The sequence below is a fragment of the Paramormyrops kingsleyae genome, chromosome 4, assembly GCF_048594095.1.
Source record: "Paramormyrops kingsleyae isolate MSU_618 chromosome 4, PKINGS_0.4, whole genome shotgun sequence".
Taxonomy (NCBI): domain Eukaryota; kingdom Metazoa; phylum Chordata; class Actinopteri; order Osteoglossiformes; family Mormyridae; genus Paramormyrops; species Paramormyrops kingsleyae.
The window spans coordinates 43553744-43567698 of NC_132800.1; positions in this window are offsets into that span (position 1 = coordinate 43553744).

The following is a 13955-nucleotide window of genomic DNA, read 5'->3' on the forward strand; positions in this document are numbered from 1 at the left end:
TACACAATATTCCATATTACTACTGAAATTATCGCAGATTTTTTTATTCACCAAATGCATTTTCAAGTTCAAGGGATCAAAAGTTGAGAAGACTACTTCTAAAAAGCAGCTGGCTGTCAGTCCAAAGGTTCTTTTCCTTATTACAAAAAATCCAGATTATGAATAGAGGAAGTAAAAAGAACTGTTTTGGAAATCATTTATTTTTCCCATATTTATTTATTTTGTAAAAGTCCTTAAAGTCAAACAATACATTGACAGATAGGCTTGTTTAATTTCATCAAAGAAAGTGAATTTGACTAAAATATATTTGATAGCCAGGTTTGGCCAAAGAGATTTTTTTCTGCTTTTCTAGAATCTAGAATTATATTCTGAAGAGTTGATGCGGCACATTTCTCTGTATAGAACAGGGGTGGGGAACCTGATCCAAGGAGGGCGAGTGGGTGCAGGTTTTTGGGATGGCCTCTCAATCGGCCAATAATAAAGCAGTGGTTCTCAATTCCAGTCATGGGGACTCACTGTTATTGGCTGATTGAGAGGCCATCTCAAAAACCCGTACCCACAACCACACTCCATGGAACAGGTTCCCCATCCGTGGTATAGAAAGTAGTGCTATTGTCTCACCACTTGTTCATGACTGGTTCTTTATCATTCTTTACCCCTCTTTGTCTCATATAAACCTCATGGTTGTGTTTCAGGTTTCTTTTGTAACATTATTCATAATGGCTGTGTAATTGACATTCATGCGGTGTTAGTGGCACCAGCTGCACATTTTCATTTTGGTCATGTTTTTGATTTTTCAAAATGTTTCTGTGGTGTTTAAAAATTTTTAATTTTTATTCATGACAATTTCATGTTGATATTTCATATTGATATTTTGACAAATAGGCCTGTATATTGTATGTAAAAACAGGTACAAAGAATTAAGAATGTGTTTTCTTTTCTGGACTGTTCAACACAATGTCAATTCAATTCATGTGTCACTACATAAATAAACAGTTCTTTGATAATCTCATTGGCAGTGTATTGTAATTATTACACTTACCTTTTATCTTTTTCCAGATAAATCTGTTGTTTTTATAGGTTTCACCTTTTTCAACAAAAAAGTTAAATACCCAGTATTGTTGGTAAAAATACACTTGTTTGTTGTATTTATAAACCTAGTTACCTCTTTACAACAATATTTAGACTTTTTTTTAAAGGTAAACCAAATGTTTCATGGTAACATAAGATTTTATTACGTTAAGTACTGATTAAATATACAAAGTTGTTATGTTGTAGTATTATGTAGTAATATGCAAGGCAAAAGGGTTTGGTTTTGTCATTTTAAGCAACTAACATTATTGTGTCACTGCAGTATTAGTACATCTTTATACATACGAAATACTTTAAGCATTACGAGACATAAAATTGGTATAATGTAAAGTTACTGCAACAAAACTTTAATAATGGAAAAATATCGTATTTTTATGAGTTGGTTAATTTCTGTAATTTCACAGTATTTTATTGCCGCCCCTGCTGGCAGAATATTTCCGTTTATTAAGGTATTTTTTTTTGTTTACAGTGTAGCTACATACTATGTAGTTGTAGTGGACATTCAGGACTCTGTAAGGATGTGTCTCGCATGATGGACATTCAGTGGTCACTACACCACATGCATCAGGATGTGTGTTATCAAGAAACACTTATCAAAGTTACATCAGAGGGGACCCCCTTGGCCAGAAGCTCTGCCTGTTGTGCTCTGTAGCATCCAAATAACACCTAACAAGGAGATGAGACTGAGAGTCTATGAAGTGATGACAGGCAGGCGCATGTCACAACCAGGAAGCACTGATGTGCGCAAAGCCGATGAACACACATATGCAGTAATGAGGACTGCCACAGCAGTACAGTGGTCAGTGATGATGGATGAAGGTCAGACTAATTTGCATACCTCCCTCCTCTTTCATCTGGCCCAGGAACCAGCAAGTCCATCTTGTTAAGGCAGTCCAACTTCATCAGGTTTTCCCTGTAGACTATGATGCACAGTGGGGGCACCGATAGGCTCTGCTAGAAACAGGGGAATTAGATTTAAAATTACCAGTAATCCTTATAGATGGCAATTTGTCAGACAATGCAAATTCAAACCTTCACAGTTCATCTGACAAAAATATATAGTGAAACAAACCAGCTTAAGTTAAATACACTATTTATTAACTGAATGACTGGATCTTATATTGTAAATAACATCGACTCCATCGAAATGGTTACTACACTGAAAACCCTAATAAGTTAATTGGACTAAATTGATTGAGTAAACTCGTTGCCTCAATTTAATTGAGTAATGGAATCTTCCAAAACTTGCATATTTAAGTTTATTTAACTTGGCGGTTTTGTAGACTGTACTTAAATCATTCAGTTCAACAAACTTAGCACTTATTTAATGTACTTAAACGATTGTGTTCACTTGGTATTAATTTTTTTAAGTGTACTTATATATTTAAGTTAACTCAACATGAAAATGTAACTTAAAACTGTTAAACAATGTTCTTATATTTGACTGCAAACTTTGTGCACACCGAACTGAAATAAAACAATGAACAGCATATTTAATCTTAGATTTTTTATTGACAAAATGTCACAATATTATTGAAAACAGTAAACACTATACTGTAATGTAAATAAGGTTATATCTTCACTTTAAAGGTGGTAAAAAAAAACAAAAAAAAAACACTATAATTCAGATTGTAGTCTTACAATGTTATTCAAAATAAACCTAATTGTGCAAATAAAGGTCTCTGGCTCTGAAAGTGACAATCATGATGGAAGGTACAACTGAAAGATATGGCTGTTAACTGTGTAACCAATTACTGGTGACCAGTGTGAAGATGGTCTGTAATTTCACCATCTATAAAAAAAAAATCGCTAGCCTAATTCGTCTCAGCTATAGTAGCAAAACTAGCAATGTTCTTATAACACACAATTAACCTAGAATTTGCATACTTCACAAATGCTCTGTATAAGTCAAAATTTTCGACTTTTCAATCATAACTTGATAACATTACCCCAGTCAGCAAAAATCTGTCGGCAGTGATTTTTGCTGACTGGGATTTGGTTCAAGCGTAAAAAAAAACACATTTCGCGAATAATTTGATTCAAAACGGGACTTCATAGCGCGTTTCGCGAATCATTTTATCCCCACCGGGATAAATTAAAAATTAAAATAAAAAAAAAATACAAATAATTCAGCAGAGGCAGGGATGTATAGACCAGAGGGGGGGAATCCCCCCAATATATACACTCACCTAAAGGATTATTAGGAACACCATACTAATACGGTGTTTGACCCCGTTTCGCCTTCAGAACTGCCTTAATTCTACATGGCATTGATTCAACAAGGTGCTGAAAGCATTCTTTAGAAATGTTGGCCCATATTGATAGGATAGCATCTTGCAGTTGATGGAGATTTGTGGGATGCACATCCAGGGCACGAAGCTCCCGTTCCACCACATCCCAAAGATGCTCTATTGGGTTGAGATCTGGTGACTGTGGGGGCCATTTTAGTACAGTGAACTCATTGTCATGTTCAAGAAACCAATTTGAAATGATTCGATGTGACATGGTGCATTATCCTGCTGGAAGTAGTCATCAGAGGATGGGTACATGGTGGTCATAAAGGGATGGACATGGTCAGAAACAATGCTCAGGTAGGCCGTGGCATTTAAACGATGCCCAATTGGCACTAAGGGGCCTGAAGTGTGCCAAGAAAACATCCCCCACACCATTACACCACCACCAGCAGCCTGCACAGTGGTAACAAGGCATGATGGATCCATGTTCTCATTCTGTTTACGCCAAATTCTGACTCTACCATTTGAATGTCTCAACAGAAATCGAGACTCATCAGACCAGGCAACATTTTTCCAGTCTTCAACTGTCCAATTTCGGTGAGCTCGTGCAAATTGTAGCCTCTTTTTCCTATTTGTAGTGGATATGAGTGGTACCCGGTGGGGTCTTCTGCTGTTGTAGCCCATCCGCCTTAAGGTTGTGCGTGTTGTGGCTTCACAAATGCTTTGCTGCATACCTCGGTTGTAACGAGTGGTTATTTCAGTCAAAGTTGCTCTTCTATCAGCTTGAATCAGTCGGCCCATTCTCCTCTGACCTCTTGCATCAACAAGGCATTTTCGCCCACAGGACTGCCGCATACTGGATGTTTTTCCCTTTGCACACCATACTTTGTAAACCCTAGAAATGGTTGTGCGTGAAAATCCCAGTAACTGAGCAGATTGTGAAATACTCAGACCGGCCCATCTGGCACCAACAACCATGCCACGCTCAAAATTGCTTAAATCACCTTTCTTTCCCATTCTGACATTCAGTTTGGAGTTCAGGAGATTGTCTTGACCAGGACCACACCCCAAAATGCATTGAAGCAACTGCCATGTGATTGGTTGATTAGATAATTGCATTAATGAGAAATTGAACAGGTGTTCCTAATAATCCTTTAGGTGAGTGTATGGTGGCTGTGCTTAACTTCTGCAGCCTGTGTTTTCTATTTTGCATCAAAGTTCACCACGGTGCAAAATGTGTAATTGTGAAATGTGGTTCTTGTATTTTATTTCCCCTGACTTATGCAAAACAAGGTACTAATACTAAAGAAAGTGTGTTAACTATTTGCATGGACATTTCTGAGTAGAAAACAACAAAAAAATTAAGGTAGAGCAACTTTATTCGCCCGGACTAGGGTCACCGGGGCCCCACCCTGGAGCCAGGCCTGGGGGAGGGGCCCGGTGGCGAGCGCCTGGTGGCCGGGCCTTGGCCCGTGGGGCCCGGCTGGGCACAGCCTGAAAGAGGCACGCGGGACTGTCCCCAGGTGGGCCCACCACCTGCAGGGGGAATGTCAGGGGTTCGGTGCATTGTGGATCGGGTGGCGGCCAAGAGAGGCCCTGGCGGTCCGATTCCCGGCTGATAAAACTGGCTCTCGGGACATGGAATGTCAGCTCTCTGCTGGGGAAGGAGCCTGAGCTTGTGCGTGAGGTTGAGAGGTATCGACTAGATATAGTCGGGCTCACCTCAACACATAGCTTGGGTTCTGGAACCAATCTCCTGGAGAGGGGCTGGATGCTCTTTTACTCTGGAGTTGCGGTGGGTGAGCGACGACGGGCTGGGGTAGGGCTATTGGTGGCCCCACAGCTCGGTGCATTAACAACGGAGTTTACCCCGGTGAACAAGAGGGCTGTTTCCCTGCGCCTTCGGGTCGGGGATAGGTCTCTGACTGTCATCTGTGCTTATGCGCCGAATGTCAGTTCGGAGTACCCGGCCTTCTTGGATTCCCTTGGCGGTATGCTATTTGGCGTGCCGTGGGGGGATTCCATCGTTTTGCTGGGGGACTTCAACGCTCGCGTGGGCAACGACAGTGTGACCTGGAAGGGGGTGATTGGGAGGAACGGCCTCCCTGATCTGAATCCGAGTGGTGTTCTGTTATTGGACTTCTGTGCAATGCATGGTTTGTCCGTAACGAACACCATGTTTGAGCATAAGGGTGTCCATAAGTGGACATGGTACGAACATGCCCAGGGCTACAGGTACTGGCAGGCCAGGCGGAACGCAGCTCGCGGAAGCAAAAACCCGGGCGTGGGAAGAGTTTGGTGAGGCCATGGAAAGTGACTTTCGGTCGGCCTCAAAAAGGTTCTGGCAAACCATCCGGAGTATCAGGAGGGGGAAGCAGCTCCTTGTTCCTACTATTTATAGTGGGGGGGGGGGGGTGCTGTTGACCTCACCTGGGGACATCACCCGGAGGTGGAAGGAATACTTTGAGGACCTCCTCAACCCTGCCACAGATACATCTACAGACACTGCCTTTGAGACATCTGAGGGCACAGAGCCCGAGAGTGCTGGGGGGGGCTTGCCCATCACTGGGGCTGAGGTGGCCAGGGTGGTTAAAGAGCTCCGTGGTGGCCGGACCCCGGGGGTGGACGAGATCCGCCCGGAGTACCTGAAGGCTCTGGATGTTGTGGGGCTGTCGTGGCTGACATGCTTTCTCAACAGTGCGTGGAGGTCAGGGACGGTGCCGCTGGATTGGCAGACCGGGGTGGTGGTGCCCTTATTTAAGAAAGGGGACCGGAGGGTGTGTTCCAACTACAGGGGGATCACACTTCTCAGCCTCCCTGGGAAAGTCTATTCCGGGGTACTGGAGAGGAGGGTGAGATCGATAGTCGAATCTCGGATTCAGGAGGAACAATGCGGTTTTCGTCCTGGCCGTGGAACACTGGACCAGCTTTATACCCTTGCAAGGGTACTGGAGGGGGCCTGGGAGTTTGCCTATCCAGTCTACATGTGTTTTGTGGATTTGGAAAAGGCTTACGACCAGGTTCCCCGAGGTGCTCTGTGGGGGGGTGCTTCGGGAGTATGGGGTCCGGGGGCCGCTGTTGTGGGCGATTCGGTCCCTTTACGAATGGAGCAGAAGCTTGGTCCGCATTGCCGGTAATAAGTCGGACGTGTTCCCAGTGCGGGTTGGGCTCCGCCAGGGCTGCCCTTTGTCATCGGTCCTGTTTATAATATTTATGGACAGGATTTCTAGGCGCAGCCAGGGTGTTGAGGGTGTCCAGTTTGGTGGCCTCAGGATTGCCTCGCTGCTTTTTGCAGACGATGTCGTCCTGTTGGCTTCATCTGCTGGGGATCTCCAGCAGGCACTGGGGCGGTTCGCAGCCGAGTGCGAAGCGGCAGGGATGAGGATTAGCACCTCCAAGTCCGAGACCATGGTTCTCAGCCGGAAACGGGTGGTTTGCCCTCTTCGGGTCGGGGAAGACGTACTGCCTCAAGTGGAGGAGTTTAAGTATCTCGGGGTCTTGTTCACAAGTGAGGGTAGGCGAGATCGGGAGCTGGATAGACGAATCGGAGCTTCGTCCACAGTTTTGCAGGCGCTTAACCGGTCCGGCGTGGTTAAGAAAGAACTGAGCCAAAAAGTAAAGCTCTCGATCTATTGGTCCATCTTCATCCCTACCCTCACCTATGGTCATGAGCTATGGGTAATGACCGAAAGAATGAGATCGCGAATACAGGCGGCCGAAATGAGGTTTCTCCGCAGGGTGTCTGGGCTCTCCCTTAGGGATAGGGTGAGAAGTTCGGATATCCGGGAGGGCCTCAGAGTATAACCGCTGCTTCTTCACGTCGAAAGGAGCCAGTTGAGGTGGTTTGGACATCTGGTGCGGATGCCTCCTGGGCGGCTACCCGGAGAGGTTTTCCGTGCATGTCCTACAGGGAGGAGGCCCCGGGCCAGACTGAGGGGTTAATTATACAATAATGAGGGGTAATTTTACAAATAATCCAAATACCAATTTACTAATGTCTAATAACATAGTGCCTAATATAATGCAGACACTAGAAATGGGAACTGATACTAGGCCTGCAGGATGGGGTGATCTCACTTCATAAAATTGGGAGGAATCAGGAATTGATAGCGAGAGAACAGGTCAAGATGACCTCGCACCAGAGAACAGGTCGAACTAATACTTTTTCTAATTCTTGCATAACATAAGAAAAGGGGGGGAAGATATGTACTCACTGGCCAACTAGAGTAAATGTCAAAAATAATGTAGTCACGTAGGTGGAAAAGTACAGAAAAGGGGGGCCACACCCCAAAAGGCCTATAAAGACCTAGAGCCGACACCTATGGTTCGAGCTTCTTTCTGTACATGCTGAATGTATGTTAGATGGTCGCTCCCTGATTATAATCTGAATAGAAATAAACTGGTGACTTGCAACTACTCCTCGACTGTGCTGTGAATCTCTTCTCATCAATGGACCCGGCAGAGTTCGACTCCAACAAGACCCAGGACTCGTTGGAGGGATTATATCTCTCGGCTAGCCTGGGAACGCCTCGGTGTCCTCCCCGAGGAGCTGGTAGAGGTAGCTGGGGAGAGGGAGGTCTGGGTGCCTCTCCTGAAGCTGCTGCCCCCGCGACCCGAACCCCGGACAAGCGGCAGATGATGGATGGATGGATGGAACTTTATTTGAATGATGAGGTAACTTAATATTTCAATGAATGGTATTAATTTAGCTTTTGGATATATAAGGAAAAACATGTGTATTGTACTTGATTTAATGGTGTAACTAACACATGCATTCAGTACAACCAATATGAAAATTCAAATAGTGCCCACTGAATATCGAGTAGATTCAACTTAATATAGCTTTTAGTGTATTTAATGTTTTCTGTTGGTGTAATAATGATAGTTTAGTAACAATTACTTAATAATACTGAATTGGGACAGTTAAGTTGGGACAACTTAAAAAGATCAATGCAAATAGTTACACCTTTTTGAGTAGACCCAATACATTTTTTTTTTGAGTGTAGAAGTTTTCAAATCTGCATGGAAAGAGAGCCTGTCTAAATACAGACAAGCACTAGTGACTGCTAGGTCTGTGTATCTCTCCAGATTAACAGACGGGAACAAAACCAATCCAAAATTCCCATTTGAATCCATGGCTAGGTTAACACAGAATTCTCCATTAAACTCGCAAGTCTCGCAAGCTCTTAAGAGTGATGACTTTATTATATTTTTTAATGGTAAAATAACTAAGATTAGACAGACCATCCAGTGCACGTCCTTAGCTACCTACGTCTGCCAGCCTCCTGCCAGTCTTATGCCTATCAATAATGAGACCTTTGAATCTTTCATTCCTATTAAACACTCAGAACTCAAGCTTAATTTCCTCCTGTAAATCCTCTACTAGCCTTGTAGACCCAATTCCTACAAAATTCTTCAAGGAAATTGCACCGCAGATTAGCAATACCCTGTTAAATGTGTTAAACTCATCTCTTAAGCTTGGATATGTTCCAAAACCTTTTAAAATGGCTGTTATTAGACGCGTCCTAAAGAAACCAAATCTTGAACCTAGTGTTTTAGGAAACTATAGACCTATCTCAAATCATCCTTTCATTTCAAAGATCATGGAAATGGTTATAGTTCGTCAGTTGTCTTCTTTCCTACAAAAAATAATACTAATGAATTATATCAGTCTGGCTTTAGACCAAACCATAGCACAGAAACTGCTCTAGTCAAAGTAATGAATGATTTACTTATGGCTTCTGACCATGGCTGTATATCGCTGTTGATATTACTAGATTTAACTGCAGCATTCGATACTGTGGACCATAATATCCTCTTGGACCGGTTAGAAGGTGTAGTTGGCATTACGAGGACAGCACTCTCTTGGTTCCGCTCATATTTAACTGATCGCTATCAGTATGCCCATGTGAACAATGAATCATCCAAGGCCACCAAAGTCACATATGGTGTCCCACAGGGATCAGTACTGGGCCCACTACTGTTTACCCTATATATGCTACCTCTTGGTAACATTATTAGAAATCACGGTGTTGGTTTTCATTGTTATGCAGACGATACACAGTTATATATATCTGTTAACCCTGATGATACATCACTCCTATCTCGGTTAGAAGATTGTCTGTTAGATATCCGGTGCTGCATGGCAAACAATTTCCTAATGTTAAACACAGAAAAAACAGAAGTACTGGTAATTGGCCCCAAGGCTGCAAGAAACAAGTTTCACCACCTCAGCATTAGTGGCCTTCCTACACAACCTAACACGGTGGTTAGAAATCTTGGTCTTCTAGTTGATTCAGATCTATGTTTTGATGCTCACATAAGAAGTATTACTAGAACTGTGTTTTATCATCTATGGAACATAGCCAAGCTTCGTAAGATGGTCTCACTTTGTGATGCAGAAAAATTAATACATACCTTTGTAACTTCCAGACTGGACTACTGTAATGCCCTCCTTTCTGGTTACCCGTCTGGATCCTTACATAAACTTCAGATAGTACAGAATGCAGCAGCCAGAGTTCTCACAAACACTAAAAAATTTGATCACATTACACCAGTCTTATCCTTCTTTCATTAGTTACCAGTTAAGTCTCGGATTGACTATAAAATACTGCTATTAACCTATAAAGCACTGAATGGCCTTGAACCAGAATACCTTAGTGATCTGCTGACCTCATACAACCCCCCATGCTTCGTTCTCAAGGCGCCGGATATCTGTTAGTATCATTGTTTTCAGGTCATTTGTGAGTTGTTTTGAGGCTCCTGCCTCAAAAACAAGGGTGCCCAAATTTATGCACCTGCCTAATTTTGTTTAAATAATTATTGCACACTTTCTGTAAATCCTATAAACTTCATTTCACTTCTCAAATATCACTGTGTTTGTCTGCTACATGATATATTTAACTGAAATTGCTGATCCAAACAACTAGTGATTCATAAAGGAAAAGCAAGGAAATGATCAGGGGTGCCCAAACTTTTTCATACCACTGTAGAGACCCTGAAGTGGACGTGCAGACTTGTTCATAATATTGCTTACATCCTGTTCTCTACTTCTGATATAAGTGCAGGTAAGGTTTCGTGACCATACACAAGAGACATTAATCACTTTTATTATTAGAAAAATATTAGAAATGTTTTTATGATTTGTACTAGTTGAATTACGGTTGCCAAAAAGTTATCACACGCTAATTGCAGATATAGGATACCTATAACAGAATATAAGAATAATCAAAAAGAAATTATATTGTATTATGCACATTTTTGACAGTTCGAGCTTTGTGACATTCGAAACGTCCAGCAATGTATGTTTTTATTCTGCCGCATTTGCTATATCTGCTGTTCCGGTTTTTGCCAGCAGGCTGTGCACAACTAGTGTTTCGAAACTTTTCGAACCGTTTTGAAACATTGTTTGTTTCGAATGTTTCGAAATTGTTTTAATGATTCGAAATTGCTATCTCTAGAAAACAAGAACTAACTACAAAAAATGGCAAGGAAACAAGATCCAGGAACAAGGCAACACAGGGAGCGAGAACAGGCTATGGAACATAGCACAATACAGCACAACTAAGGCAGGAACATAAATACATAAACCAAACCGGGTAATGAAGCAGGAGGAGTGAGACATGAAACAACTACCCATCAGAGAGGGTGCAGGACAACAAGCTATCAAGCAGAGTAATCATGATACACAGGGAAACAGGCGAGTAACATAAACTTAATCAAGGACCCAAGAGACCAACAGAGAAACTAAGAAACAGAACAATATAAAAAAGGCAAGTAATACATAACCAAAGACACAAAGCAAAAACCAAAATGCAAACCACAAACTTGGAACAAGAAAACTACTAGAAAAGACACACTAGGGAACAAATCTACTAAATACAAAGGCAGCTGGACTTGTACACATGACTGATAGATTAGTAGCCTCTCGCTCAGTCCTTAGCTCCATGCAGCAATCCAGGGAGCTGAGGAAACACACAAAGGACGTGGGCACAGGGAGAACTGGATGGCCAGTGACACCTGCTGGCCAAAAGGGGAGGAGCCACGAAAGGCTGGGGCAGACAGATGCAGACCCTGAGATAATAATAATGAGAATAATAATACAGTAATAATACGTAACTAAATTAACTAAATAGGGTGCTGTAATGTATCTGAAGCCGATGCACCACTGATGCCAAACAATGCTTAACTGAGCTCTATAACAGTCTATTTGTAAGTATGAGCTGTCTGTAAGTCAGACGTCCTTAACCCAGGAACTGTCTGTATTTACAGAGGGAGAGAAAAGGTACCCAGTCACAGTGAGTCTGTCCCAGGAAGTTCAGGATGGACGATACGTCTGTCCATCACCCGGATCACACTCACAATCACACGCTATTAGAGACAATGACACGCATGACCTTATGCTTTGGGAGGAAAACCGGAATATCCAGAGGGACCCACACAGTCCTCATTTTAAGGTGTCCTATGTACTTTCCACCAATATGGTGTGGAGAAAATGTGTGAAGGACTAGAAATTAATACAGCCTGTATGCATCACTGTTGTGTGCCTACATGCCTTGAGCTCAGTGCCATAAATTGTCTTTCCCTGTAGTTTCTCCTTCTGCTGTCTTGTAGCAGTGGCCCTGAGAAAGTGGGCCACTTTCCTTCCCTGTTATGACTAACTTCCCTCCATTTCCCGTTGGTCTGGAGGATCACCTTGTCATCAGGCCAGGTGCTGGACCAGGCCTGAGTCTATAGGGAAGTTCTGTCTATGAGAAAGTTCTTTCTGTATCATCTTAGAGATGATGTAATCCACTCTGTTCAGGCCCTATATCTTCCCTGAGCAAAACTGTTTACCTTTGCCTATAACTTAACTGCCTTGACTTTGCTGGATGTGCGTGTGGTCCGTGTTTCAACAGTGTGGGACTTATGCTTTTTCTTACACTCCAGTGATTGTTAATCCAATCATTCATATTAAATATTCTCTTCATTTATGAACCAAGACTCCAGCTTTAGATTTCTACAACCAACTTTACAGGAGCACAGAAAGAAGAAGAGAAGAGAGACTGCAGGGCAGACCCAGGACACGCTTTGGAGATTATATCTCTAGGCTGGTCTGGGAGCACATGGGTGTCCCACAGAGGAGCTGGAGGAGGTGGCTGGGGAGAGGGAGGACTGGGCATCTTTCCCCAGACTGCTGCCCCCACGACCTGGAATCAGATAAACTGAGAAAAATTGATGAATGGATAGATGGATGGATGGATGTGTACTTTTCACCAATAAGAGACACTTCATTCGAAGTTCCAGAACCTGGTCCCTGTTAACAAGTTCCTGGACAGTTGGGACCATGAACCTTTACAGCTTCTGGCCACTTTAGGACCTTCATGCAACATAATTACGGGAGACACAAAAAGCTCACAGGTTAAATTTCACAGATAATTTGATACAAAACTAAACTGCCCCCCCCGCAAAAACAATGGAGGATGAACCAGTCATATTGTTAGATACTGAGGAGAGTGATCACAATCAAAACGAGACAACATTTTTTTCTGTATATTTTATTTTTACCACCTGCAACATGATCATAATTCATATTAACCCCCAGCTTCCTGGGTGCCCCAACAGGTGGCTGCCCTTCACGGACAGCTTACTCTACAAAGAGCAAGTTGAGGGAGGCGTAAAAACAATTTCCCCACGGGGATCAATAATAGTATCAATTATTATTGAAAAATAAAATGCTCAGTTCTGTTTTTTGAACACACCGCCCTCCGCAGCAAATTTTCATCATTAGCAACCTGGGAGGAGGAGGGGGGTGACCTACATTTCCTCAGATTGAAAGTGGCAACCCAAAAATATTAGTATTCCAACTAACCAATTAGAAGAAAGAGAGAAACTTACCAATGAGATCATTTACATATATTTATATAGCAGAAACAATTATGTAAAGTGACACATATTGGAGAAATTAAGGTCAGTCAGGCCCTGGAGCAATTGGGGGTTAGGGTCTTACTCAGGGGCTCATCGGTGAGATCAGTCTTTCGACTATGGGACCTGAACTGGCAACCTTCTGATGTTGGTTCAGTTTGCTGTGTGTGTGGGTTTGTGCATGTGGTACGGGGCTCCCTCATGTTTCCCACATCAGCAGGACATTTCCGGAGCACAATTTGGCGGGAAAACTTCATACAACCATCAAGAGACGAGGGTTTTCTTAAGGGGGGGGGGGGCAGTGTAATACCTTCAGGTATTATGTGTTCCATGTTATTCTGTTAAGTTTAGGTTCTGTACTTATAAGGGTGTGGTTATGGAATTGCGTGTGACGTGGGATGTGAGGGAGGGGGAGCCGGAGTCCGGAAGGTCGGGGTTGAGAGCTGAGTGAGTCCTGAACCTGTCATTGGGTGTGGAGATTATTATTCCTATTGAGTTAGTGTCTGTGGACATAACCGCAGCTGCTTACTGTTAATAAATCCGCATTCTGCAGCAAACCCTCGGAGATCTTATTTTTTAAATTACAGTACTTTCTAAATAAACAATCCTTATACTTCCTAAACATGAAATTAATATAAGAACTTACAGCCATTGTTGTCATGAGCGCTGCGAGGGTAATGACAAGCCAAAGACCAACTTTGTCCTACTTGAAAAAACCGAACTAGC